At 42.9% G+C, this 27,941-nt stretch overlaps 1 protein-coding gene across 4 annotated transcripts in view; it reads left to right on the top strand.

Annotated features, from left to right (window-relative positions):
• BACH2 (BTB domain and CNC homolog 2) overlaps window positions 1-27,941 on the top strand; it is a 191,277-nt gene that overhangs the window by 112,381 nt on the left and 50,955 nt on the right. The gene's annotated exons all lie outside the window — the stretch shown is intronic.

Raw genomic sequence — 27,941 nt, 5'->3', positions numbered from 1 at the left:
ATACGCAGGGAAATTTGTGACTTCATGGTGTCAGGTTTGGTGCTGTCCCAGCTTCACTCATTAAGTAGCTGTGGCATTTCCAGAGAATGAGTGTGCCGGTGCATGTTAAGCATCTCGGTTTTATGTCATTCTTGCAATGGATGAGTAGAGAAAGCATCTATCCAAGAGCTGCAGAACCAAAGGTAGAGGCTGAAAACTTGCTTTCTGCTGCATGCCAGCTCGAGCTTCACCGCTTTCTTGTTGCTTCGTGACCTTCCCAGGTTTTCCAGGCTTGACAGGGTAGCAGAGGTGTTGATCTTGAGAATCGGGCTGCTTAATACAATAGGTTTTTGCTCTGAGTAATGCTGTGTGGCACGGAGGATGTGGGGTGCTGGGGCCCTTAAGAGGCACACGTGCTTGTTCCATGGAATAGCCATGCTGTTGGTGGTGAGGCTTTTATTATGCAGTATGAAATCCCTTTGAATTAGCTTGGTGTAACTCTCCACCTCTTCTTAGGAGAGCTTGGTGCTTGTCGTTGCTGCCTTACTTTTGTCTTGCTGAAACATTCATTTCTGCTTTTGTATCTGTGTGCATGCTTTGGACCAGCTCCTGCCTTGACATAGAGTATGAAAGGCAAGAAAGGTAATGCAGTAATCAGGGTTTTAAATGTTTCAGGTGGGAATGGGCAAAACTTTAGCAATAACAAGTTTCCACAGCAGTGGTTGCTGCAGCGTATTACATCTGTTATAATTACCTGGATGTCTAGGTTCTAAAGGTGACCAGTTGCTGACAAGCAACATAAGTGCTTGTTATTTTTTCTGTGGAATTTTCCCTTTTTGGTACAGATGTAGAGGTGGGTTTTTTCTCTCATGTCTTCTCTTCCCCCCCTCCTTTCTGCTCCTGCACCCAATGCAGATGAGTTCAAATCTGATGGCTTTGAAGATAATGGCAGGAGAGTGCGTCATGCAGCGATGGCACTCACACGCTGCTCACGGCTGCCACGCTTTCCATCTGGATGAGACATGCTGGTCTTTTCCAGGAGTATCGCCCCATGGGCTATTTTTAGTGATGGCACATGGGACACGTCGTGCAACTATCAGTACTTGCTGCTGGGCTCTTCATTTTTTCCCTTGTATGGTGATGAGGTTTTTAAGGTGTTTACCTTTCTCTTGAAGAGGTAGACAGATCTCTTTTTGATTCTTCTAACCAGAGCTGCGCTGTGGAGTCTGTGGAATTGTGTTTTCTGGACATCCTCTAAAGGGAACAGCCCTGCATGTGGCCACTAAATTAGGATTAGCGTAAGCAACCGAAGCAAATGCTGTTGAGATTTTCATCTGAAGAGCTCTAACAACCTGTTGGGTTGTATCACAGAAGATCTGCTACTTCAGGAAACCCCCAGCTTGTTTTATTTTTAACTTTCCCACAGCAAACAAGCTGCACACAGGCACTTTTACAGTTGTTATAAACTCTTTCTATGGCTTTCACTTTCTGGAGGCTTTAAAGCAGCCACCTTGGCTGTTGCTGCTCCCTGTGATGTAGCGGGAGGTCCTCTGAGACAGCGGCAGCAGATCCCAGTCAGACAGCGATCCCTGCCCATGCAGCCAGGGGGAATGGGAGACGACTGGGGATGCGAGGCAGCCTCACAGTGGGAGTAGAGCCAGGCACAGCAGTTGACTGCTGGCTTGTGCCTGTGGCTTGCTGAAGGAACAGGGCTGGCTGGTCACACGCTCCTTATTGCGTGCTCGAACAATGCAAAAACATTAGCAATGGAGATTTGCTGTAATGGTGTATTTTAAGTGTGTGTCTGCTCTGCCAGCTTCACTTTTAACGTACTCGGTTAAGGAATGCTTTGGAGGTTGCTGCTAATGGATGAATCTGCCGGAAAATTGGAATTTTCAAATAAGATTGACACTTTGGAGTGAGAAATATAAATCTAATGAGAGTATTTCAGCAGAGGTTTGTAATTAGGAATGAATGGAGGGAATTTGTACGCGCAGTCTGTGAAAGGGCACAATGGAAGGTGAAATTGCACCCTCTGTGCTGAATGAGGGATGAAAGCCAATGTATCAGTGTCATGGCATGACAGTGTAGAGTATAAATGATACTGTCACTGAGTGCTGCAGAAGGTATCAAGGGAATTCCACTCCAGTAAATTACATTACTTAGACAGACCTGGAGGCATTGTGTCTGAATGATTGGAGGGAAAAAAGGTTGTCAGCACAAAGCAGAAGGTATTATAGAACAACTGGCTGCAGGGTTGGAAAGCCGTGTTTTTCTGATGTTTACCATGCAAAGCTCTTCAGATGCTTTTTAATTTTTTTGTTGTTGTTGAATTACAAAGGTATTGATGAAGCAGTGGTATTTTTTGAGATGGTGTTCAGAGTGGATACCAGCCTGCAGCAAAAGGTTAAGGATGCACAGCTCCCATTTTTTTCAGTGGGAACTGGGACTCCTTCAGATTTGGAAGAAATCAAGTGATGTTCTCAGCTCCAGCAGCAATCTTTATGCATTGCTTCATTGACTGAGGACTTGCTTTTCGGGCTAGACTGTGGTTATGGAGTAATTCTAGCATAGGTTTGTGGGAAGAAGAGGATTTTTACTATTCTCACTAGTAATGTCGGGCTGGATTGGGGGAGCAGCAGCAGATTACGGGACACAAGCTTCATGATCTCATTTAGAGGCACTCAGACAGCATGGCAAGGTCTGTGATGCAAACAGCTAAGAGTATGATGTCATGGTGACAGTGCAGCAAAAATCCAGCAACTTTATCCCTTTCAGCATGTGTGTGCTGGCACATCGTACATGTATGTTCCTGGTGCTGTTTTGCTCTTTGCCTGCCCAAACCCACGGCTAACGCTGCCTTGTATCCCCCAGCCACATTGATGGTGTTGAATGGAATAGTTATTTCTCACCATTATTTTTTTTCCTGTAATCATAGAGTGGTTTGGGTTGGAAGGGACCTTAAAAGTCATCCAGTTCCAACCCCTCTGCCATGGGCAGGGACACCTTCCACTAGACCAGGTTGCTCAAATCCCCATCCAGCCTGGCCTTGAGCACTGCCAGGGATGAGGCAGCCACAAGTTCTCTGGGCAACCTGTGCCAGTGTCTCAGCACCCTCACAGTAAAGAACTTCTTCCTAATATCTAATCTAAATCTCCTTCTGTCAATTTAAAGCCATTTCCCTTGTCCTATCACTACTCACTCTAATAAAAAGTCCCCCTCCAGCTTGCTTTTAGGCATCCACCATCACAGGGGTGGTACCTCAGAGACAGGGTTTAACTGCTCCTCTGCCTCTGACCTTGCACACAGACAACACCTACAAGCTCCTATCATTTCCTAGTTTGCTCATGGGTGAGACAGCTCAGCTCCCACAGTTCTCCCAGGCTGCTGCTTGACGATAAAACGACTTCTCCTCGAAGATGCTGTTTCATTCCTTTGGTGCATAATAAGCATTGGCCTGCCTTGGGGCTTCTTGTGATACTTCAACAGACTTTGTACTGCTTAAAAACATATTTTTCCACTTGCCTACTCATGGAAAGCATCAGTGAAAGTGCGTGCTGTAAATAATGATAAGGGAACAGGCTTCATTTCTCCTCTCCAAAACTTGATTCTCAGCGAAGCTCACACGTGGCAGGAGGATGGACACACAGCATGGTTAAATTAACAGTCCTTAGTGTAAGCTTCTTTACCTGGAAATGCCGTTTAAAGCTGTGGGGCATGAACCAGGAAATATGGCCAAACTGAAGGGTACTGACTTGAGGAAGGTTGTGATTCAAATGCTTCCATGGAAATGGCTCATCTTCCTCAGGATGCAGGATTCAGTCCTTAATAGCCCATAGCTGGAAATCATGGCTTCAAACCTACAGGCAGTGTGAGAAGGCAGTGAGGGATCTGTGGAAAAGAAGATGCCCTATGTGGGATGGGATTCAGTTGTAAAGCAATTTATTAGTGAGTCCTGATCATAGCCAAAGGTGAGTGGGAGGAAGCAAAGTGTAATTTGGATCCGTACTTCCCACGTTAGAACTAGGCTGAAGTGGCCTAGGGTGTAGGATTGTGTCTGTCTGCCTAGATAAAAAGGGGAGTTAAGAAGCAAGAGATGTCACATTTGTCCTTAGATCATAATTGTCATGGGAAACTACTATGCCTGCTTAAGCAGACATTTGTAGTGTTATTAAAAATGTGCTGTCACTCACTTCTCCTGTGGTATTTTGTGTCAAAAGCTGGCATTTTGACAAATCTGGGGGGAGGGGTTTGCATGTTGGGAAAGCAATTGGCTTTTCTTATATTAAATGTCATTCCTGTAGTCATGTTTGAGCCACTTCTTCAAAATGTGGCTCTTTGTAGTCATCCATCAGTTCATGGAAGACCTATTTATTCTTGCTGCCCTAGCCATTCATATAATGCCATTTTCCTCTTCCCACGCTGGTCCTGCAGCATGAATGTGTATAACCAGCACCTGTGAAGTCACCAGGATCACTCATAGGAGTGATGGGTGCAAGACAGGACTTAAAACACTGCAAAGTACTGTGATTGCAGGAGTGGGGTGGAACAGGAGAAGGAATGACCAAACTGTGCCTTAGGGAAGACTGAGAGACTAACCAGTATTACTTTAACTGAGAGAGATATTGAGCCTGCTCAGTCAGATCTGTATCCCCTGGCAAATGTATTTTGTTGTGTAAATGGCTCCCTGCTGTCCCAGAAGACTATCGCTATCTCTCCCTATCTGGTACAATGGATTTTAAAATAATCAATCTTTGTGCAGGGAAGTTGTGATTCACTAAGCCCAGCTTGCTAACAAGTCAATGGTTTAATCTTAATTCTCACTGCTAGTGCTTTTGATAACACAGGGCTGTGAAGTTTGACATAGCAGAAACTTCTCTGTAAACTCTGATGTGCTTGCCACAAAGTCAGCCCATTACCGTTAATTCCCCTCTTATCATTAGTGTTATTAAACTGACGATTGATGTGTAAAAACTGCCATTTGCATGAAGTTCCCAAAACTGCAGTAAAAGACGACTTTTGTTCTGACTTTGGGGGGCGGGAGGGGGGGAGGGGAAGCAAAATAACGCTAGTTCTAACAGCAGAGATGTTCATATAAAGACATGTTCTGAACAATAAGATCGTTTATCCATGTATGACATAAATACATCGGAATTTAAATAATGAGAGATCTTGTGAAATGCAGCAAAACACACCACTGGCATTGTGAAGCTTCCCTTCTCTAAAGCCCTATTCTCAGGCAAAAGCAGCTTTACTTTTGCTTTGAAAGCCATTATCATAAGCCACTTTTTTAAAACACTTGTCTTAGTGCAATATTAAAGCAATTTTATACCCTAAGAGCAGCTCTTTCATAAGGTAAAGTGCAGTCCCATGTGTATATGTAATTGCGGTTTATAATACTTCTCACAATCCTAATTTCCCCAAAATTAAGGAAACCACTCACCTTTTTAGGCCTTCCTTTTCCTAATTATTTTTTGTTCTGCCTGTTTTTCTTCCACAAAATGTCCTTTTTTAAAAGTCCCTTCTTAGGAGCAGGAAAAATAAAGGCACAGAACACTTTCTGGATTCATTGCAAAACACTGCTTCAAGGCAACATTTTCAGAGTTTAGGTTAAAAAGTTTCTGCCTCTTTCAAACTGCATGGGTGACATTGCTATTTTGGGAGGCAGTGCCATCTGCTTGTTCAACCAAAAAGCAGGGAAGATGTTCTTAGTTCTAGCATAGACTTTTGGGTTTATTCCACAAAAAATTCCCAATCAATCTTTGCTTGCGCTTGCCCCTTTCTATAAGCTGGGAAGAGCAAGGCCACTCACCTCTTCCAGCTTCACAGCTTCCAGGGAAAGGTGTTTAGCTCGTGGTCCTCAATGAGTAAGACACGGTTGTTCACAACAGACAAGAGTCCATCATGATGTATGAGGTCCATAATTCCTCCCCATGCGTTCATGACACAACAGTTATAAGGAACAGAAAAAGAGAGCATGATAGTGCCCAACACCTGGTTTACCACAGGTTGCTGCTACCTGCAGATGAAGAAGAGGGTGTTTGCTTGGGTTTTGTTGGAGGAGTTGGTATTTTGTTTGCTTTTCAGTAAGAAAGAGAAAGGACAAGGTTTCCTGGAGCATAGATCAGCCATCTAAGGCTAGTGCAGGTATAAGGGGTGCAGGAGACAGAGAGGACTGTAGGAAGAGGTGGGGAGGAACAGAGAGCTTACGGAGGGCGTGGATGGGTTGACATGAGTAGGAGCAGGGTGGAGTTTATGTAGTGTGTACTGCAAGTCTGTGGAAATAGCACAGGGGAACGTGGAAATGTGAGAAGAGGTTACTCCATAGGTAGTCCTCCATAGGTGATGAAGACGTTTCTCTGAGATAAGAGAGATTTAAGTCTGTGTTGTATTGCTGAAGTGTTTGCAAATATATATGTATCATCATTACAGTATCTTCCTGACTGGCAAAATGTTTCATCCAATCTCTGTTGACAGAAAAGATTGCCTACTGATAATTGCTTTGCTTAAGTGTCTGATAATATGCCAGGAATGAGAGCATTCTCTGTTAGGTCATCTTTAATTATGCATGTACCACCTGTCAGCTTTAAATCTGGAGATTAGTTTTCTCATTGGATTTAGAGTAGGGAAAAGAAGAGAGCCTTCAACAAGAGGACTAGGCTGTTGCAAACAGTGTGCCTATGGGGGAGTTTCACAACCAGTCTCCTCGTCTTCCCTAGTCATGGATACTGCTGTTGGCACAGGCGGAAATATTTGAAATACTGCCTAAGCTAGCTGTCGTAGCGATGGTTTTCGCAGGAAGAGGATTTCAGACCATCTGTTGCGTTTTCTAGTTTTCCTTTCTCCCCATTTCAAAGGGAGAGGGAGTACTGAGGTGGGGGAGGACATGCAGCAAGTCATGGCTCCTTTGGCAGCACTGGAAGGAAATCCCCCCCCCAAAGCCTTGCAAGGGATTATTCACTTAACCACTGATTAAAAGCACACAATAAAGCCAGTCAGGCCGATGAAGACGTGCCAGTCTAACAGGAAATTAAGGGCTCAAAAGACTGAAAAATGATGAGGATGGGTGCTTTGTGGAAAATCTCAACAGGGAAAGATGGTAAAGGTCTCTGAGGATATTAAATTAATGGGGATGCCGCTACCAGGCCTACTTATGATATTAAAAATTACCTTGGAGAGGAAATGTATCTTTGTACATCATGGGGAGGCAGTAATTGTTTTGGAATAGTTGAAGGGATTGTCAGTTCATGGGAGAATACTAGCTGTTTATTTGGTACAGTAATAGATTTTACAAATCTCCTGGGTTTTCTGGTTTCCTTTACTCCGAGGCCAGTCTGGAAAGCGGGGAAAGGATTGTTGGTTGTCCTCTGAAATGCACTGTACCAAAAGACAGGAATGGTCTTTATTAAACTTCTCCCCTACTTTTGGCAGGAGAGAACATCACTTGGACTGTCAGATGTTGGTCCTTCTGCTTCTTGCCTATTTATTTGAGTGGCCTGTGCTTTTCTCTCTCTGGGATTTTGGTTTTCCAGCTTCTGTCATCACTGTCTCAGCCTCCTGGAAAGAATTCCTCAGTTTCTGGTTAGCTGACACTGATCGTTTTTCCTGGTAATGCCTTCAGCCAAGGCTATTTCTGAAAATCTGGGATTTGGAACAGTAGGTCAATCTGTAAAACAACAAAAACGAGTGAAGAGGGACAGATGGCTCTGGGTACGAGAGCATGTTTCTGTTCATCTCCCATTTGGCTCTTGCTGATGTTTCATGCATTTGAAGCTGTCTTTTTGCATTGGTTAAGCAGTGGATGCTCCTTTGCTGCAAAGATTGGCCTATGGCACTTCCCACCCTCCATTCCTGGGAGGCTCCAGGGCAGGCTTTCTCTGCAGAAGCTGGCGATGCCTTTGCTCCTATGGACATGCAAAGAGTTAGGGAAACAAGTGGGTTTTCTACTTGGAAATCTGTTTGGTTTTCCTGACCTTTCCTCCCAGTGACTGCACTGGGTGAAGCTTGCTTGATTATTCCTTTGCTCGGGATAAGGTTGCTGGACTCACCTTTCTTATGTAAATGATGACAACTTCTCCATCTTCTGTTGTGATGTGGAATTTTGCTCAATTCTTAGGCAAAATCTGCTGGATTCACACTTACTCACTTCTCTCCCTCTGGATAGTGGTTCAAGTAGCATCATGTGGACATAGCTGAACTTTATAGAGCTGAAATGGAAAAAGCATGGAGGTGTGCCTTAGCCTTTTTTGCTCACTTATGATTCATTCATCCTTTTTTTCCACCCTCCTATTGCATGCTAAAAGGCTCTCTGATCTAGTAGTGGCCACTGGAAGACACCTTTCATACAGGCCTCTGTTAAATACAAGGGTGTATGCATCTCGTTATCCTTGTGCTGCGCTGAGGGAGGTGTCCTGTTCACCAGTCTGAGAGACAGCCTTACCTGAGGGAATGCAGTGCTCTGCTTTTGTCTCTGAAAACCTGGACAACTAGATGAGATTTAAGGATACCTTTAATGATTAAAGAAATATTTACTTAAAACTAGATTTGAAATAATGAAGCAAAACTGCCAAAGAAAACAAAAGAAGTAAAAAAATCAGGAAACAATAAGGATTTTTCTGAGCTCTTCTGGTTCACATAGTCCCCGGGTCTGGTTGGTCCTGGGGGCTTTTTCTTGCCCTGTGTATTGCAGATTTTTTCTGAAAAGCCTTCCTGTTCTCAAGCCCAGGATGGCATCAGCTCCCTTGTCTTCTCTTACAACTACCAGCCACTTCTGTCTCGTAGACCCTTCATTGGAGCTTGCCCACTGCCTTGGTCACAGGAGGGACATCGGCTGTCTTCTCCAATTCTTGCAGGGCCACTTGCTTTAATACTTCTCTTGTAACATTTGTTGTGTTTCTGGTTTTAGGCTTCACACTTTTTCTCTGCAATAAAACTTTTCTCATGTCAGATTTAGTATCTGTTATAGTAGAGACTTCAAACAGGAGTCATACTTTTCCTTCCATAGCAGTGCAACAGTGCTTGATAGTGAAGCTGGTGAAATGCAGAGCCACATGTTTACATTCAGATATCCAAATGTATACACTGCTAATTTTAAGAGGAAGGGGAACCCTTCTTGGGATAATTAGTTTTGCCATATTTATAGACACGACCTCTTGCTGAAGCGTGTTTTTCCTGACTCCAAGTCAGCTGCTGACAGCCGGTATTACAAGAGTTCGTTGTGAGTCTCACGATCCATGTATACTTATGTGTACACAGCACAGACAGATGAAGCCACAGAGAGATAATGAAGGCAGCGATGCTAAACCCTGTAGCAGTGCCCAGTAGTGAAGCATTTGTACAACCAGCGTAGGCCAAATTCCAGCTCCAGTCTAGGCCATAATGATCAGGAAAAACACCTTATCTTTTGACTGATTTAACCAGTCTGGACAAGTAGCCAAGAAGTCATCATTTCTCCCTTACCTACAGCCTTGGCAGTGGCAGCACAAACTCCTAAATCAGGTGGTTTGCATGTACTGCCACAGCCTGCCAGTAAATGGGGATACTGCTGTATTTCCCTAGGTGCCCTTTTGAGATGTGGAGGCAAAGGAGAGTGTGGATCGTATACTTACTGCAGTCAGGTTTTTCAGCCTTTTCCACTGCAAGTCAGTTGGCAACACAGTGCTGTAGATCAATGGTAAATACATGCAACCTTCTTGAAAAGTTCAAGTGGGCAATCAGAGCAAAGCAAGTGGTTGCTTCTACACTTTGGTTGCAGAACGTTTGTGGAGGGATTTCAGGGAAACCTCTGGGTAGCAGGAAGCTGCATTCAATTCACAAGCTGCATAGTAATCTCCTGTGCCTCGTGTTCATTCCCCAGGCTAGGGAACAGCTAGGCTGTTTCTTTCTCCTGTGCTAATGTGCCAGTATTTTATGTCGTATCAAGTGAGGAGGGAAAGCAGTGATACAAAGCCTTTTTGCCCTTCCCTTAAATAGGATTGATGACTACAGCATAACAGCATTCCAAGAAAATGGCATTTGATCAAAGCAGGCCAGAGCCTCCCCTGAGATGCTGCATAAGGATGTTCATCCTGATAATAACTTGCCTTTGCTATTTTCAGAGCAAACATTCCCATTGCAAATCCTGCATTAGCTCACTGCAGTTAATACGCGCACACATACATAAAGGTACCTCTTTGATTTCCCTCTAGCCTGCCTCCCCCCACAGGCTCAAGGGCTGCGCGGAATGTGTGTGCCACCAGCAGCTCCATCCCAAAGGGGTTCCTCCAACAGCACCCACTTGGTGCCCTTCAGTGCCCCTTTAGCTATGGGGGGTCTGCTTTGCTGTGCTGGAGCACCAGCAAGCTTTCTGCACACCACAAGCTAGCATCCCAGCTGGGCCACTGTAATGAATATTGCAGAAACCTCGAGCAGGGGAAAGCGTTGTGCTTTTACGTGCAAGGGCTTGCCAGCTTGAATCACATCTCTTGTGTTGCAGAGGGGAATATTGCTCCTGTTGCAGTGAGTTGGTGGAGTACTAGCAAGTCTCATTTGCAGAGGGGTCCCGGGCTTCAGTCCTATCTCATCTGTCACCAAGAGAAGGAAGCTTACTCCGGCAACTTCTGCAAATGCTGGTTTCAGTTTTGGTTTTTGTTTCCCAGTTGTGTCCTTTGTTTCTGAAATGCTGTTTACGTACTGCAGATTTTTTTTTTTTTTTTGGTGCAGATTGATTAGCTTTAATTTCTTGCTCAATTCTCTGATTTTTATGCCATTGCTTCACCAGCATCCTGTTGTTAATTCACATGATATATGATAATGTGATGTGATATCCCTCCCTAGTTAGCAAAATGTAAGAATTGCTGTTGGCAGCTTCTGGAAGAGTAATTAGCAAGTAGGAATTACTCAAAGATGTGCACACTAGCCTAAGCAGGCATTTTCCAGCTGTCTGCAAGTTCAAAAACTAGTAGGGACTTTTCAGGCTCTAATGCAAGATTAATTACTTGCTACTAAAAAAGACCATTTACAAAAATGACTAGTGTGTGCAATCAGGGCTACTGTGATTTGTTGCTTAATTTGGAAGTGGTTTTCTTTGTCATAAGATTTTTACAGTATTTGGCAGTCATTTTCCTGAGGAGGCAAGCCTTTTTGTTACAAGTGGATGTCAAGCTCAAACTCAAAATAGTAAGCTATCTAAGAAAGTACTTACGGCTTTGTGTACCTCAGTCCTCATGCTGCTGGGCATAGCGCTGCTTTCCATGGCAATAGTGTGATGCAAGCACCTTTGTGCTGACTGCCCAAGCCAGGACCCTCAGCTCTGGTGTAGCCCAGGATATCAGTGTTTCCTTTCTCTCTTTCTAATGTACAGGAGTTTCTGTCCACGCTGCTTTCTTTAGAAAGCCATTTGCACTGCTGTGCCTCTGTTTTGCATGAAGAAGCCCACGTAAATCAAATATAGCTACACAGCTGTGCTAAACCCCATCTTTTTTTCCATGGGAGCTATTGTCAGCCAGCCTTTTTGTCCTCTTCTCTATTCTGTTTCTCCTCCAGGATCAGCCTGAGGGTGGCTGGATTTTTTGTTTGCTCCCGTGCGATGGAGAGAGCGGACAAGCAGAGGGGAAGCGTACAGCTGGTGCAATCCTTGACAGTTTTATTTTAAGCTCATGCTCTTCTTGCCACCTCCGTAGCCTCTTCTGCTGTATGCCTTTCGCTTGACATCTCTTGTGCCTAATTCTCGAATCAGCTGGATTATCGTCTCTTGGCACCGTGTCCTCACCCACTCTCCAGCCTCTTACCCGTGATTACCTCTCTCATCTCTTCTCCACTCTGACAGTTCTCCCTGTTTGCTTCTCAGTGTGCCTGTGATCTTCCTTGGCCTCGCCTCCCAGCATCATCCCACCTCCCAGTGAGGGAACGGACAATTTCCAGGAACCTTTCTCCTTGATGTTGCCTCCATTGCCACTACTCTTTCAAGCTCCTTGGCGGTTGTTCCCCTCTGTTCTGGGCAGTGGAGCCTCTCTGCCGCTTGCCCATTCTTTTCTGCTCCCTCCCAGCATCCTTACATACTCACTGTAGTATGCCATGGCTTTATCTCCGTCTTATTCAGTTTCTTTTTGCACACTGAAAGCATTGGAAAATAGCCACTCTTTCCCATGATTCGTTTCCCTGCTTTCACCTCTGCCACTCTGTTCCCCTGGAGGCGACGGGGACAGGACTGGGCTCTCGCCTCCTTCCCACAGACCCTTCTCTCTTGAAACTTTTCCAGCCATCCCTCCTGCGCCTTTCCTTATGTGTAACTCTTGATCCATAAGCCGCAGCCTATTTAGCTTTCTCGCTCTGCAAGGTAAGCCTAGTCCTTTCCCTTCTTTTATCTAGAACCCTTCCACTCATCCATAATAATGCAATTTTTTATCATCCTTGTGATTATTGCTCCTGCCTCTTCCACATTGCTTCTACTTTAAACCATTGCCTCTGGATTAGTCCCATTTCAGAGTTTTTTTCTCAGACATCTCTTTCCACCTTTATTATTACTAAAAACATTTGCACAAACATCCTTTTCAGGATGTTAATTTCTTCTCTTCCTTATGCTCCCTTTGGAAGAATTCTTGCCACATACAACAGAGAAGAATACGTATGTGTATTGGTACTTTAGGTGAGAAGTGCATGGAATAATGGCTACAGATAATACTGAGGCACCCCATTTGTACAGAGTTGAAGGAGCATTTCCTCCTTATATAAGGCTGAGTAGGTCTATTGATAGAACTGGCTCAAGGACCCTTTTAATAGAGATCATGTAATTCTTTTAATGTTTGGAGAGCTCATGCCAGGCAACATGGGCTATTGTAGAAAAATGCAATATCAAGAATAAAACTTTTCTAAGAGATACTAATTACTGTGTGTGTGCACATGTATATATATACACACATGTACATATATACACATGCATAATGATGTCCATATGCATGTCTGGTTTTAAGACACAATGTTGGAGCACACTATGCTCTGATGAAAAAGCATCATGACATTCATAGCAGAGGAGTGACTGCCCTGTATTTCATCAAGCAAAAAGTATTTTTTAAAACGTTTTAACATTCCTTTGGACATATGACCAAACTGTGTCTTACTAGGACTTAAATTCTTGAAGTAATAGCATGAATCTATAGGTGAGGAAGAAATTATTTACAATGAGAGTGGTAAAATACTCCAGAAGAGGATGCCAACAGAGATGTTGGATGTGCCATCCCTGGAGACATTCAAGGCCAGTCTGAATGTGGTTCCAGGCAACCTGATCTAGTTGAAGGTGTCCCTGCTCATTGCAGGGGGGTTGGACTAGATGACCTTTGAAGGTTCCTTCCAACCCAAACTATTCTATGATCCTAGGATTCTATAAACGTACCTGATCTTGACCTCTGATAAATATAAATTAAGTGTGCTTTTTCTACAATTCTACAATTTCTACAAGACTTGAGTTGTTCTAATGGCAAAATCTTGATGTAGTCTGGGAATGGGAAACTGTCTTTCCCTTCCGGAAGCTATGTCACTCTGTGGTCAAGTTTGTCTAAAAAGACTGGCTTTGGTCCTGCATAAGAATATTTGTGTTCTTCTGACAGCCCAAGAAACAGAGTACATTGATTTAGTTGGAAGATTTGTGGAGTGATTTTTTAATTATTTATTTTTTATTGCAGCCTGCAGTAAAGGTTAGATACAGGTAGGGCGTTGAAGGGGCAGAAGAAAGAAAGAAGTATGCTTGTTTTCACATTGCGGACTGTTCTGTTTTACATGCATATGGAGAGTCAAACTCCCTGGCAAGCACTGGAGATTGCCATCTAGGCTAGTCCCCCTTTTAGTACAGAAATTGCCGTAAGGGGTTGCAAGCACTGGGAAGTATTGATTGTTTTGTAGCATGCTGTTTGTACCACATATTTTAGTTAATAATTAGGAATGCTTTTAGATTAGTTTCATTTGAAATACTGATCAATGAGCTTTATAGATTTTCCGCTTTATACATAAACATGTCAGTCTCCAGTGGAGCAAAAGCATTTTATTTCATCCCAGATGTTTATACTGTATAATTATTAATCTGTAGTTTAATCTCCTTGACTTCATGCTTTTAAGGCTTGATGCCGCTTGCTACAGGCGATCTAAAATCTCATTAAAAGGCATGGGTTAAAGGCACTCAACACCTTGCCAAGCAAGTGCGGGAATGCCAGCTAAGTACTATTGCAGTAGACCTCCCAGTGTTTCTCAGTGTACATGTGCACTATAGATAGGACTGCCTGCCTTCTATCTTGTCATTTCGCTGTACAAAGCCTTATGTTGAACCCCAGTAGGTTTGCCAGGTGCACAAGGTCACAGTTTTCTTGCTGTGATGTTCTCTCAGCCTGTAGTTGGAAAACCACAACCAAAGTGTGCTAAAGGGGAAGTAAAGAGGAAAATAAAGCTTGAAATGGTGTGTTGATTTTCCGATGTTTGACTTGGTTTTTAGCTCTTCTAAAGCTCTGGTGCCCCCATGCTGTGGAGCAGAAACATGAGATATCAGTTGGAGAGTTGGTTTGGGGCCACAGGTGTAGCCGTTGCTGTTGCTTTTCCCATGGAAGTGCATCTTGAGTAGCCAGAACCTTTTGAAAAGAAAGCCCAGCTGATGGCTTCCACTTAATACTGTCTCAGAAACCTGGTGTCTTACAAGCCAAGAACTGCAGAGCTGTGCTCTGCTCGCTCCATCCATATTTAGTGCAGCATCGTGGGCTGCTCATTTGTGATTTTGCAGACCAATTGAGGGTCAGCCAGAAATGCTTGGGAAGCAGAAATGGGGTGGCTCCCTGGGCTCAAGGGTTAGGTTCCACAATGGCACCTTTAGTTTGTTTAAGGTAAGGAAATTATGCACAGAAGCTGTTAAAAGAATAGAAGGTTGTCAAGTCAAGTGAGAAATGTTGTAACGTCGCCTTCTCAGCCTTCAGTTGGATCCTTGTGTGCATGCAAATTTGACAGTCTTTAATTGCATATCTCTAAAATCTATGGAGAATATAGCTTCTCAATTCATATCAGAAGAAAGCACACAGACTTTTTTCTTCTCAGAAGAAAAAGCATTTGCTTGTTTGTCAAATACTGTTATCTCTTAATGATTGTCCAGACTGTCATTATGGGGTACATTTCATCAGCCAGGCAGAGCTTCCGTAGGTCACAGCTGCCTGAAACACAGCCCTGAGCAAACTTGCCGTGGTCATGACAGCAGCATGGCAATGTAGGGACAAGGTCCTCTGTGATTTGATTTGCATTGCCCTCCGATATGGTACAGTCAGGTCCCCTTGTGAAAGGAGATGGAAGGCAGGCTGCCCTTACCGCGCTGCTGAGGGTGCAGAAGGGCCTGGTATTTTGCGGGTCTCCAAGCTATGGTCTGCAGAGACTGCGGGGAATGCCTGGGTTTGGTGGCCTCTTTCTATACCAGTAGTACCTTTCCCCTGAAGACAAATGAGCAAATGGGGGGTATCAACTAACAACAGAGGAAGATAGTGACATCAGTGAATACCCAGCCACATTACCCAGCCTTATGGTGCTTTCAGTATATGTAACTCTAAACTATTAGGATTGTACAACAAGCACACCGTTTAGATTTTTATTAGCCAGGTTCTTAGCATTATGAAAGAGGCACTGGGGATAGTGGCACATGAGCAGCAATCCAGAAGAGTTTCAATGGGAGTTGTTCTCTCAAAAACGGGCTGGAAAATAAAGGTTTGTAACTTGTTGCATGAGAAAATGAAGCAAGAAGGGAAGCGGTTTGTCAAACGCTGTTATTTGTGGACAGTCTTAAATAATGTGAATCCTGGGGCCTCAAATCCCGTATGGTGACCTTGTGCAAGCAGAGTACACCAGCTACCAGGCGATTATAAATTTATGCACGCACTGTACTCAGAACTGAAGAAGGTGTTTTCCAGAGTTAGAACCTGTTGTGTTGGCATAACATTACATTTAAAGTAAAAAGCGCTGAACGCACTGGGAATTGTTGAAGAATATTCTGCCAGCTGCTCAAAATCATGATTTTACACTGCCATCAATAACAAAAAATGTTACTCTAATGAGAAGCCATTCTGGTTAAATGAAGAAATATAAGTCGTGTTGAAACATTAATTAATCGAGTATCAAAAAAGGGAAAACAGAAAAGGCAGGCATGCTCCTTACTTGGGTTTTTTATTTAAAACCACGGAAGAGGATATGTCCATCCTGTGCGGTGATGTGGAAGTAAGAGAAAGTTTGCTGCTTATAGCAAAGGAAGAAACTGGAGCATAGGAGGTTTCATGTGAACATCAGGAAAAACTTCTTCACTGTGAGAGTGACAGAGCACTGGAACAGGTTGCCCAGGGGAGTTGTGGAGTCTCCTACATTAGAGATATTCAAGGCCCGCCTGGACAAGTTCCTGTGTGATGTACTCTAGGTTACCCTGCTGTTGCAGGGGGGTTGGACTAGATGATCTTTTGAGGTCCCTTCCAACCCTTGGGATTCTGTGATTCAGTGATCTGAGACAGGTGGGAGTGGTTGAAATTAAACATTTTCACATCCTAGCAACTTCTACATCCAGGAATCTTAAAGGGAGTAGCCGAAAAGCTCTGTTAAGTGCTGTTAATTTATAATAAATCTTGGGAAACAGGGGAAATTCCAGAAAATTGGAGGGCTGCCAAATGTATTTCCGATATTTCAGAAAGATAAAAGGGATGTTCCGTGCAACTGAAGGCTGGTTTAGCTTGACGTCAGTCCAGGGTAAAATAGCAGAACAGCTATTTCAGGAGGTGTCAGGAGAGAACTTGGAGGCTAAAGTTATCGATAATACCAGCAACGGTTGAAAAGAGAGCTTGTCAAACAACCTGCTGGTTTTGTTTGCTCTGTTGGGATTGTGAGTCTGCGTGTTAAAGGCAACTGTTGATACTGCCTTTAGGAGGCCAGATTAGGTGATCCCTTCTGCCTTTCGGGTTTGTGAACCATGTAAGGAATGCCCGGAGATTGAAACTCCCATGACAGAGTGCACTAATTCTAACAGAAATAATCAAGCCACTCTGTTCCCCTGGGATAAAGTGTGCCTTACTTTTGGGTTTTGCATGTTAATCTCCTATTTGATTTAATTGTGGGTTGGGGGGGGAGGGGACCACGGATAAAGAAACCAAACAGATTTCAAAAACTGCATGTAAAGCTCAACAAATAATAAAAGTATCCTTAAACAGCAATAAAATTCAAGTTCTTATAGCAGCTTCTGCAGCTTTAATCCCTTGTTGTTTACCATGACAAAAAAAAGCTTTTTCATAAGCTCCCATGGATCTTACAGAAGAAGGAAAGCTTGTCTTTGCCTTCTTCTGTCTTTGCAGTTGCAGTCCTCTAAGAAACTGTAGGTACAGATGCTATGTGGCTGTACTTGCCCTGAGAACTGGGATCCAAAAGCCTCAAATCTTTTGTTTCTCTCTGAGCTCCTTAAGGCTGCAGATGCACTTAGTCAAAATGCCCATTTCTGTCCCACATCCTCTCCTTACCTCAGCTGTAGCCCAGTAGGAGTTGGCAGCAGAATCTATTGCTTTCTGTGCACCTTTCTCTGTGGGATGATTTATTGTCTGCAACAGGAAAGGCAGTTTAGTTCCACAATGAGGGCCAGTCCATGGATAAAGGGACTTTAAATAGGAATCTAGACATGTGCCAGACTCTGAGGATGGGAATGCCTGCAACTCTTGCTTAAACCTTCTAATAATAAAATGGCAATTCTCAGATCCTTTCACGGTCAAAAACACTGGCAGAATCCCTTGGTATAATCCAGGTATCCCCTTGGCATTTGCTTTGAGAGTTTCCAGATAGTTGTTTCAGTGACCTACTGATCATTTGACAGTTAGAAAAACATATGAAAATTGGGTTTTGTGTGTGTTGATAGGGCTTCCAAGGTTCAGACCTATAAATATGTGGATCCTAATGCAGGAGTCAGTCACTAAAATTTATTTCTTTATTTCTTTTTTTTTTTTATTAGTAAAGATCTCTGATGTAGGCATAAGGAAACATTTTTTTTTCACTACATTGTCAATGGAGACCGTTTTTGTTGGTATCTGGTTGGTTGTGGAAAACGCTGCACAAGCAGACAGCAGCCCAGTCTCCAAGGAGAAGGTGACACCTGTATATTTTCCCAAAAGCAGAACGTGTGAATTTATACCCTACAGGATTCTGTCCCAAATTTAACCCAGTGACCTACTGTGTGCTTTCTTGCTCTTCACACATTAATCACAACAGACATGTTCCAAAGGACATACCAGTTTGTGTCCCCAGGAAACAAGAAGGATATTCTGAACACCTGCTAACTTGCAGCAGAGATGAAGAGCTTGCATTTTAGGGGGAAAGAAAGAAAAAAAAAAAAAAAGAACAGATTTTCCCCGTACGAACTGTGTAGTCTCACAAGAGAACATGGGCTTTTGTCATTTTTGCAACCTGTGCAATTTGAATAGTCAATGTTAGCAGGGGTTTTGGCCATAGTCTCCCATACAGACAGTGCTTCTTCCACCCAGTTCTGCAGTTAGCCTGGAAAAGCAATAGTTAATAGAGATTGATAACTGAAGAGAGAATTAACCAGGAGACATAATTTTGGGAGACAACTTCTCTCTTTTCCCCTGGAAAAAAAATAAAGTCAAAAACTATGCTCGTTTGATAGAAACTAGACATTTCAGGCACAGAGCTTCAGCATTGAACGCTACTGCAGGTTTTAAGGGCTGGGCTTCCTTGGGAATAAAACATAAGGGAAATTAATAGCTTTTACTGAACTTCCTGACATAATCTTTCACATTAAAAGGCTGATAAAAGGAGCAGAACAGCGCCATTTTTACTAATTCGTAGCTTCCAAACACTGGTGGTATTGGGTCAGTATTAGCCTGGCCTTTGTTCTCATAGTCATATTAGCAAAAGAGATTTCAAACAGGGAGACACATTCTTTACTGTCCTGATGTACTGTCATACCAGCAAGTCGTCGGGATATTTGACCAACCATTTATGCCTCAACAATTTCAGCATGTCAGATGGCATCATAGTGCAAATTATACATACATACAAGTGTACATGTGCCCATAGAAGTACACATAAATTATGTAAAGGTTTAGGAAAAGAAGGAAAGCTGTATCACTCTATCACTCCTCAACAAACATACTCATTTAAAGCAAGGAAGGCATGGCCTAAATCTGCTGGTCCCTTGCCAGAATTTCCAGCCTCCATTTGCATGGAGACCTTAAACCTTTTCAGAGAGCTCACCAAGATGGAGAGCAAGATAAAACCAAATCACTGCTTTGTTTTTCCCTCTCTGATTCTTTAGTCTGGCAATCCATCTTACCCAAGAATAACCCAGAAGGCTGTGTCTTTTCCCTGAGGTTCTGAAGCCACTGACCACCTCAGAAAAGCATAATATGTTGTTTGTTTTGCTTGGTGGTTTCCTGGCACTGTTTCAGTGTTGGGTATTGCCCATGCTGCTTTGAATAAGCTATTCTGAGTAGCAGACTTGATTTCTGTCCCCTTCACCATATCCAGCTACTATAAAGAAAGCCATGAGGAGAGATTTTTATGGGGAAGAAGGGCTCCTCTGAGAAGCAGGCATAGAGGACGGACAGGTCTTCTGTTGTTTGTCCTGTTTTCCTACCTGGTGTATGTCTCCTCCCCTCCTCCATCTACATGCCTCTTTCCTGAAGACATCATCATTTATATTTAAAGGACATTGAAAATGCATGTTAAATTAAGCTTGGCTTACTGAGCGTAGGACAGTTTATAGTCTAATTATAGAATTTTTCCTGAGTCATAAAAAGATGCACGTATATATTTTGCCTAGTAGGCCTGTATAGAGTGCATATGTCAGTGCATGTACCATGTGTAAACATTATTTGCCCGTTAACTTAGTCCCTAAAGACTGCAAACTATCATTACCTTATTCAGCTGGGTTACTCTCTCAAAAAACAGTAACAACACAGCCCTCTGAAGTCAGTAAATAGGTTTTATCTGTATGTGGAACATAAATCTACTTGGACTCTTCAAAGCAGCCTCCGCTGGGAATCCCTGCCTCCTTATGGTACCAATCTCTGAACAACCTGAAGAGCAGTTTCTTCAGAGTAGACGCCTGGGGTTTAAATCAACATTCATCATGGAGACTATGGGCACCCTGACACTAATTTAAAAAACAGACAAACAACAAGATCCATGGCAGAAGTGGAGCTGTGGTACATTTTTGTCTGTGTGTACAATCTGCCAATACTAGAATCATTGTAAGTAAGCAAAATGTGTCAGACAGAAGTTATATTCAGCAGTTCTGTTTAAAGGTTTGCAGGATCAGAGTCCCTTTATTTTTTTTCCCTAGCCTCTACCCAGTTACGCTGTAGGGTCTAGGTCCAGTATAATGAAGCCAGTAAGTGTCTTTTGCAATGGGACTTACTTCCTACATCAGAGCTATGCAAAAGCAGCAGTTTGATGATCTAGAGGACGCATCCTTGTTCCTGTCAGCTTAAGCTAAGGAATGAATTTCCAGTATTTTCAACTCTACTTGGAAAACATGTAAAGCTGGCCACACAGAAACATGGCCCAGCTCTGCAGCCAGCCCAGGTACTGATGCTTCTGCTAACTGCATGTGGTAGAGCTCATCGGGGACCAGTTAGTGGCCCTTGAACCGCGTGCAGCTGTTTAGCAGTTTGGAGAGTGCTTCCACACTTGATGTGTTGGAGCCATGCAGCCTCCTCAGCAATGTTAATGTCCAACTGTCTGCAGGGCCCTGCTGTGTGCCCCACCAGACCCACCTCTCTTGAGGGCCCATGATTGAATCCTGTCCTGGGTTTCTCTTAGCTATCCCCCCTCCCACTCCTGGTCAAATGAAGGTCTTGCTTTGAGGCAGTAGGGTCAGAAGCACCAGCCAGTGCTATCAGCAGCAACACATTAACAGCAGCCGGCCAAGAATGCTCTGCGATGTCTTTTCCCCTTGTCTGTGTATCTTCTGTGTTACAGCAGAAGGTACTTGAACAATGTGAAAAGCTCATTTCTGAAGACTTTCTTGCTAATGGCCCTGGCACCCACAGTATGTTTGGCAGGAAGCAAGCTCGTGTAGCCTGGCAGCCCGCTAGTCTATTTTCAATTATCTGGGGTGCTCAGTGAAGAAGACATTAATATTGCTGAGGATGACATAGCAAATTACTACTGCTCCCTAACCTTTTTAAATTGCTAACACTGTTGTAATCTGTAATTACAGAAATCAGTGTGAGAATTGTGGCACAGTGTAATTATCTTTCCTGATACTTTATTGCCGTATGAATTATTAATCAAAATCAGTCTTGTATAGTATTTGCGGCAACGAAGAAGAATAATGTATAATTAAATTTCTTTGTTTCTATTTTTGTGCTGATGTTTTATGATGTTGTAATTGATAATTAATTGGTTAAAAATTCACACAGTTCTTGGGAGTTTCGTATGACTATGACTGCTTGGTATTCAGCATTTATTAATTGAATAATGGGCTCACTGAAGAGACCTTTGTATATAGTCTTCTGTCATTACAATGAGCTCTCAAAAATGGTGAATTAATCATTAGGCCTTTCAATAGTTTCTTTTTAAAGGAAAGCAGTGACAATATAATCATATCCTTTGTTGTTATAGCTATAATTGAGAGATCGTAATAACCAATTATAAGGATGGTCATTTTAGGAGCTCTGAAGTGTCAGTTATTGATAAATTTCTTTAAAACCAAAGCGTTGATTACACAGAACGAGTCTTTTCATAGAAAATATATTAGGAGTTGGGGAAGGAAACCTGGAAAATTATTTTCCTCCCACTTGCCACTTAAAACCAGTGCATGTTTATCCCTAAAAACTGTCAAGTCTGATGTGCTTTTGCTGCCATTTGTCAAAAGTACAAGTTCCTCTCAACTTTTTTATTATTTTATCGTCATTCTCCCCATTCTTTTCCCAGTACCGTTTGCTAAATTGTTAAGGGGAAAAAAAATATATAAAAACTCAGAACAAAAGAGCATTTTTTTACATTCTGCATCATATTGAACAGAAATATTGTCAGACATTTACAGCGGAACAGACTCTCTAGCTACCTCTGACCAAAGAGTCAGGTGCATTCAGGCAGACCACTTCAAGTTGTTCGTAAGTGTCTTTTTAATACTGTTGGTGGAGCTGATTAGAAGAATGTGAACTGGAACTAAAATAACTCCTCTATTAACCTGATCAGGAGAAAGCCAGGAGTCACCTTCTGTAGCAGAATATAATGTGATTGCCAGCTTATGCTTCCAAGCAAAACCTGCAGTTCATTTTACACCAGGTTATGTCCTGCAGTTCTTTAAATGAGAAATTGCACAGTATTACCTGCTCACTTCCATACTAAAATGCATTGTTACAAGCATAATGAGAAGATATTGATAAACCTTTTCAGGCCTTTACCGTGAAGTTGATGGTAGTTGCTGTTGTAGACCTGATGCCCTGCTTGCTCTTCCTGGGATACAAGTGAGCTTTTGTTTGATGAGAGGAGATGGTGCCTTCAGGCCATTTTTTCCCCTTACTGCCTTCCTCACTGGTGTTTTACCATGGAGAGGTTACAAAGATGCTTCTGCTGTAGACTGTGTGCCTTCTTTTCTGATTTGAGCTCAACATCTAACGGCTTTTCATGTCCTAAACACACCGCTTTGCTGGAGCCGGTGAGAGCAGGACCCCTTGGTATCAGTGGCACCCACCACATGTAGTCTTTGGACAGATGTTTTCTACTGCTTGCCCTCAACAGGTTGGTCCTATGCAACGTCAGTGCCTGTTCAAGAGAGGGGAACACAGGGCAGCATGCCCATCACTATCTCCTGCAGTTGGGGACAGAGGGTACAAGGGGCCTATGGAGCATGTGTGGAGGTGATAGATTTGGAGTCCATCTGTGTTGATCCAATCAAAGAATTTGTTTCTGAGACAATGGTTAGTAGGTTAGGAAAGACAGATAATACAGGCACGTTTCTCTGCCCAGGCAGTTAGTTGTTGAGCAGCATGCTGGAGTATGTGAATATTCATCCCATGTAAACTTGTACCCTGAGTAATGTGGCCCTGGATATATTTGTTAGGAGTGACTAATTCCTTTACAAATGTGGCGAATTCTTTGCAACAGTGGTCAGTTCTGCATATGGTTTATTGCAGTGACTGAGAAATCTCTCAGGAAAAAATAAAACCAACCCAACTCATCTCCCTGTGAGTACAGGGTACAATTTCAGTTAATTTCTATAGTCAGGAATCACAGCTTTTATTTTTACAAATTCTGCTTTTGTCTCACTTCTTTTACTTCAGTGTCATCTTCTACTTGTAACACTAGAAACAATAAATAGCAGTGCTGCTTTGACCTTTTTATTTTGTATTATTTGTATAGTGCTTATTGAATTGATCATACATGTTAAGGAGGGCTTTTTTCCTTTTTCTCTTTCCTTGCCAATAGTCTTTTCCATTGTTCTCCTGAGGGTTTCTTTTCTCCCTGTTTCAATACCAATAACCAGATGCAGACACTACCCAGCAGTGTAGTACACCATAAGTAAATAGAAAATACATCTCCTTATTAAAATATTTCTCTTCCTAAAATCTGTCTCTAGGTGATGAGAGTCTGTGTATCCATTCTGTCTTTTTCATTAGACTCCAAATTGGAATCAAGAGTCCAGGTCAATGAGTTCCTGTTCCACTGTGATAGTGGTCAAACACTGCAACAGGTTGTTCAGAGATGGTGTGGGATCTCCACCTTTGAAGACTGTCAAAACCCTGCGGCACACAGTCCTGAGCAGCCTTCTCTAGAACACCCTGCTTTGAGCAGGGAGGCTGGTCTAGATGATACCTGGAGGTCCTCTCTGACCACAACTGCTCTGTAATTTTTTTTTCCATCTAATTGCCACCTGTGTATAGCAGAGTGTGCTGGATTTACTGTGCCACCTTGTTAGCGTCTAATCCTTTTTTATGCTGTCTTTTTTTTTTCAATTCCCAACAATCCCTACTACCTTTGACATTTGAACTAATTTCACTATTTTTGACCTCTCTGCCATGATCTGTGGACTTCCAGGTCACTAATCAATATAGGATCAACTATTAATTCGTGTTGTAAAGGACCTGAGGAGGTTCCTGTCGCAATCTCCTGCTCAGAGCACGTCAGCTCTGGGATTAGAGCAGGTTGCTCAGTGCTGTATCGTCTGGTCTTGAAATCCTCCAAGGGTGAATATGACACAACCTCTCCAAGCAACCTGTTTCACAGAGTTTTTCTTATGTCCAGTCTAAAGCCTTTGTTGTTAAGAATTGCTTTCCGTATCTGGTACCATATTCTCAATGACCTCACTGTAGGACTGCTGCTAGGACCCTAGTATGCCTGGGCAATTTCCCATCCAAGTACTAAGTGTGCTCAACCCTGTTGTAGCTTTAATGGTCAGAGGAGCTCAGGCATATTGCATGGTGTGACCATAGGCAGATGTGATCCAGTACTGCTGCTGATGTATTTCTGGAGGAATTTCACTGTTAACTTACTGCAAATTGCCCCTGCATCCCTTCTCTGTTGAATACAGTTTAGCATACATGATTTCCAGTCTGATGCAACTTCTTACCTTATGATAACCGAGCCTCTCTAGCAACCTTTTGTAAAGGTTTTGTCAAAGGATTTCTGAAAGTCAACACTAATTACGCGTACCAGTGTTCCTCACTGCTAATTTGACACACTTCAGGAATTCTAATAGAGCCCATCAGAGACATGACTTCCCCGTGCAGAAGCCATGCTGCTTTGTCACGATGGTAATTTGCGTGGTTAAGCACCCTGTAGTTCTGCCACGACCGAGATTTACTTTTCACATAATTAACCCAGTTCTGATGCAGGACTTTCTGGTTTGCCTTGATAAGATTTTCTGTCCCCTAATGTTTCCCTTTAAAAACAGATTCCACATTGCCTGCCTTCCAGTCTTGTGAGGTGGGAGCTGGATTTTTTTGCGATAGGTAATGTATTTTTGGTAGCAGCTCAGGCGGTGTGTTTATGAGTTCCTGGAGAGTTTTGGGTGAGCGCCAGCCAGTAGAGATGATGTGCTGCAAACCAAAGTGATCTGAAAACCAAAGTGATGTCCCATGAGCAACTTTATTGTCTCCTGAGGTTTCACATGCCTCCTCCATGCTGCCAAAGGCTCGATGAGATCTGCCACCCGTTGCTGTGGAAGGACTGTGTAAGCAACAGTTTGCTTCACTGCGGTTGCTGCCCTTTACCAGCAACTGTTTTTTGGCAATTTTTCAATGGTGCTTTTCTTGCCTACAGTTGTTCATGCCAGTTTCTGGAAACTTTTGTTTCAAAGAGGCTTTTTCTGGCAGGATGGTGACCTATATGCAAACAAATGCACAGCATGTTCTTTTGAGCCAGAGAAAGGCTTGCTAAGACATTCTCTCTTCGGTTTGAAGAAATACCAAGTGTGTTGCAATGATTTCCATGAACAAGGTTCTGCAAACTCAGCATAATACTGAATTCAGCAAAAAATTACATGGTTTGAATTAACATTTATATAAAAGACTTCCAGCCCAGCTTGCCTCATGGTTCAGAGTTAATACCCAGTCCCTGTGTTTCTCTTCTGAGGAGAGAAGCTGAATTCTGCTAATTTTCTTGCTACAACATGCCAAAGCCCTGTAGTGACCTTTCTCTTTGCACCCTAAACCCTTTCCCTGTGAAAACGAGCAGCTACTTCCCCGTGCAGGATTTCACCATCTTGCTTCTGTCCTGCAGGATAAAGTCCTCTTGGAGAGGAAACAACGTGTGCCTGGGGGTCATTCATTTGATGGCAGATCATGGAAAAGGGAAGACCATAAATCACTTGTGTTGAAACATTAAAAGCTGATAAATAGGTGGTCCTGACTGTAGCCTAGCCCCAGCTTCCCTGTGCGCAATGCAGGGCTCAGGGTGCTTCCTGGAGCAGCCAGGGGCATGGCCAGGGGAAGTCTGTGTTGGGCTGAGATTTCAGCCACTGGCCAGGGCATCCACACGGACTTTGAGTGGCTGCAGGAAGGGATATGCTGTGGATCCGCTGTCAGGAAGTCACTGGAGTCACAATAGTGGCCTTCAGAAAGCATCGTGGTACAAGCAGCTGGGTGGAGGTCCTTACTGGGAGTGTATCTAGGGATCCGTTGGAGTGTGGATGGTGCACTTCACAGCCCCACCGTCTCAGTACGACTTTGATCAGGTTTCCTAGCATAGAAGGCAGGCTGGCTTGCCAGTGGGGAAATACAGCGTGGTGTTTTCAGTACTTCACAGGGCATGCAATGAGTTTTTAAAAAAATACACTTGATGAGAGTTGTAGTTAAAAAGTGGGAAATTACTAATTAGTAACCAAGTAATTCAGGGTTTGATTCACACAAATTGCACTATTACTGTAAAAAAGGATTGCTATTTCAGGCAAACAGTGGGTTTTGGTTGGTTTTTTTTACAGGCACTGAAAATGTAATTGATGTTCTGTTAATTACCTGCCAGGTTTCAGGTTTCTTGTACGTTTTTTCATCACTGAGACATTACAGGCATACACATGCCTGAGAAAAAGGAAAAAAAGAAATTAGCACTATTCCCCTTTGCATTGTTATTGGCAATTCTCAGGTTTTCCCACTAGATTGTTCTTGTAAACTCTTGCATTTCACAGCATTCAAGAGTGACCACTGAGAACGTTACTATAACACTGTTGTTAGCATCAGAGTTCAGTTACACAGAAAGCTGAGTGGGATGAGCTAAGTATCATTTTCTCTTTTACCTTACTGGAGTGGTAACAAAAGGATGGCTGCCAATTCTTCTTGTTAGTATCAATTTATGAGGAGGAAGAAAATTAATTTTATTCTGGTTAAGAAATGCAACTGTTAGCATAATAAAACCCAAGTGTCTCCCTCACCTACCTTCATGCATGTTAATAAGCAGCTAGGTATCTTCTCTCTGAAGTCAGTGACTTTGGGTTGGTAGGTTGCTTCTTTTTGTTCACGTAGGCATTTCAGCTGGCTACTCAGAAGTGTAGCATGAGTCAGCAGTAAATATTGAAAATACCAGTAAAAGTGAAGCCATAAGCATCTCATTGATACTTCCAGTAATGTAACGTTGGCAAAAATACCTGTTTTGTAGAAAGAGTCATCACAGCCACTGACTTAAAAATACTCCTATGAAAAGGGGAAGATGGAGTTCACTGAGAAGTCTAGTAAATACTTGCAAGTAACAAGTGGCTCCTCCTAAGTCCGTTCCTATCTAGATTATTACTTTCTTTCAAACAACACTGTATGGCACCCTGGTTTTAATTCATGGCAAGAGAAATAGCTTGAAGTCTTCTTGTTTCTACTTGTCTACCTGTATATCATACTAGCAAAGGAAGATGCTGCAAAGATTCACGTTAAAAAGAAGCAGAGGAGGAATTTTGCTTTTACTCACTGTAGTGGTCAGATATTTATAGTGCAGCAGTATTATACCAAAATACCACCCTCTGTTGCCCTTAGCCCTGTGTGCCTCTGAATGGTACCTTTCAGAAGGCGGTTGTCATTCTCAATAAGGAAGAATCATTCCTTAAAATACTTAAAGTTTGTGCATTTGCACAACTCTTCTTTCAGAAGCAGGTAGAATAATACATATAAATAACTTTTTTTTCCCAGGTGAGCTCTAAAAACAAGTGTGTTCAGTTTGTCTGCGGGTACATAGTGCATTCGGATGCAGCACAGGCTCTTATGCTTTTCCACTTAGATGAGTTGAAATAGGAAAATAATGTAAAGAGTCTGGTGCTGGGCAGAAAGTTTTGGGTAGAAGAATTACTTTAATGTGTTCAAGGGCAAAGGGGATTCACGCAGGGCTGGGAAAGCTGATCCCCATCACTATCTCCATCGCAAATCCAATCCCCATCTTCAGAGGCATTGCAAGTTCTACATGTGTCAAAAATTGCAGAACAACAGGGAGAGAATAATAACAGGTGTCTTAAATCCTTCCAAACTGTTCTGCTGTAAGGAGGGGAGACTTATCAGCAG

Source organism: Neopsephotus bourkii, unplaced genomic scaffold (assembly GCF_033783945.1).
Source record: "Neopsephotus bourkii isolate Nb327-2 ecotype Australia unplaced genomic scaffold, CSIRO-AGI_Nbou_v1 NB_1511, whole genome shotgun sequence".
Taxonomy (NCBI): Eukaryota; Metazoa; Chordata; class Aves; order Psittaciformes; family Psittacidae; genus Neopsephotus; species Neopsephotus bourkii.
The sequence above is the reverse complement of the archived record's forward strand: the minus strand, read 5'-3'. Positions and strand labels throughout refer to the sequence as shown.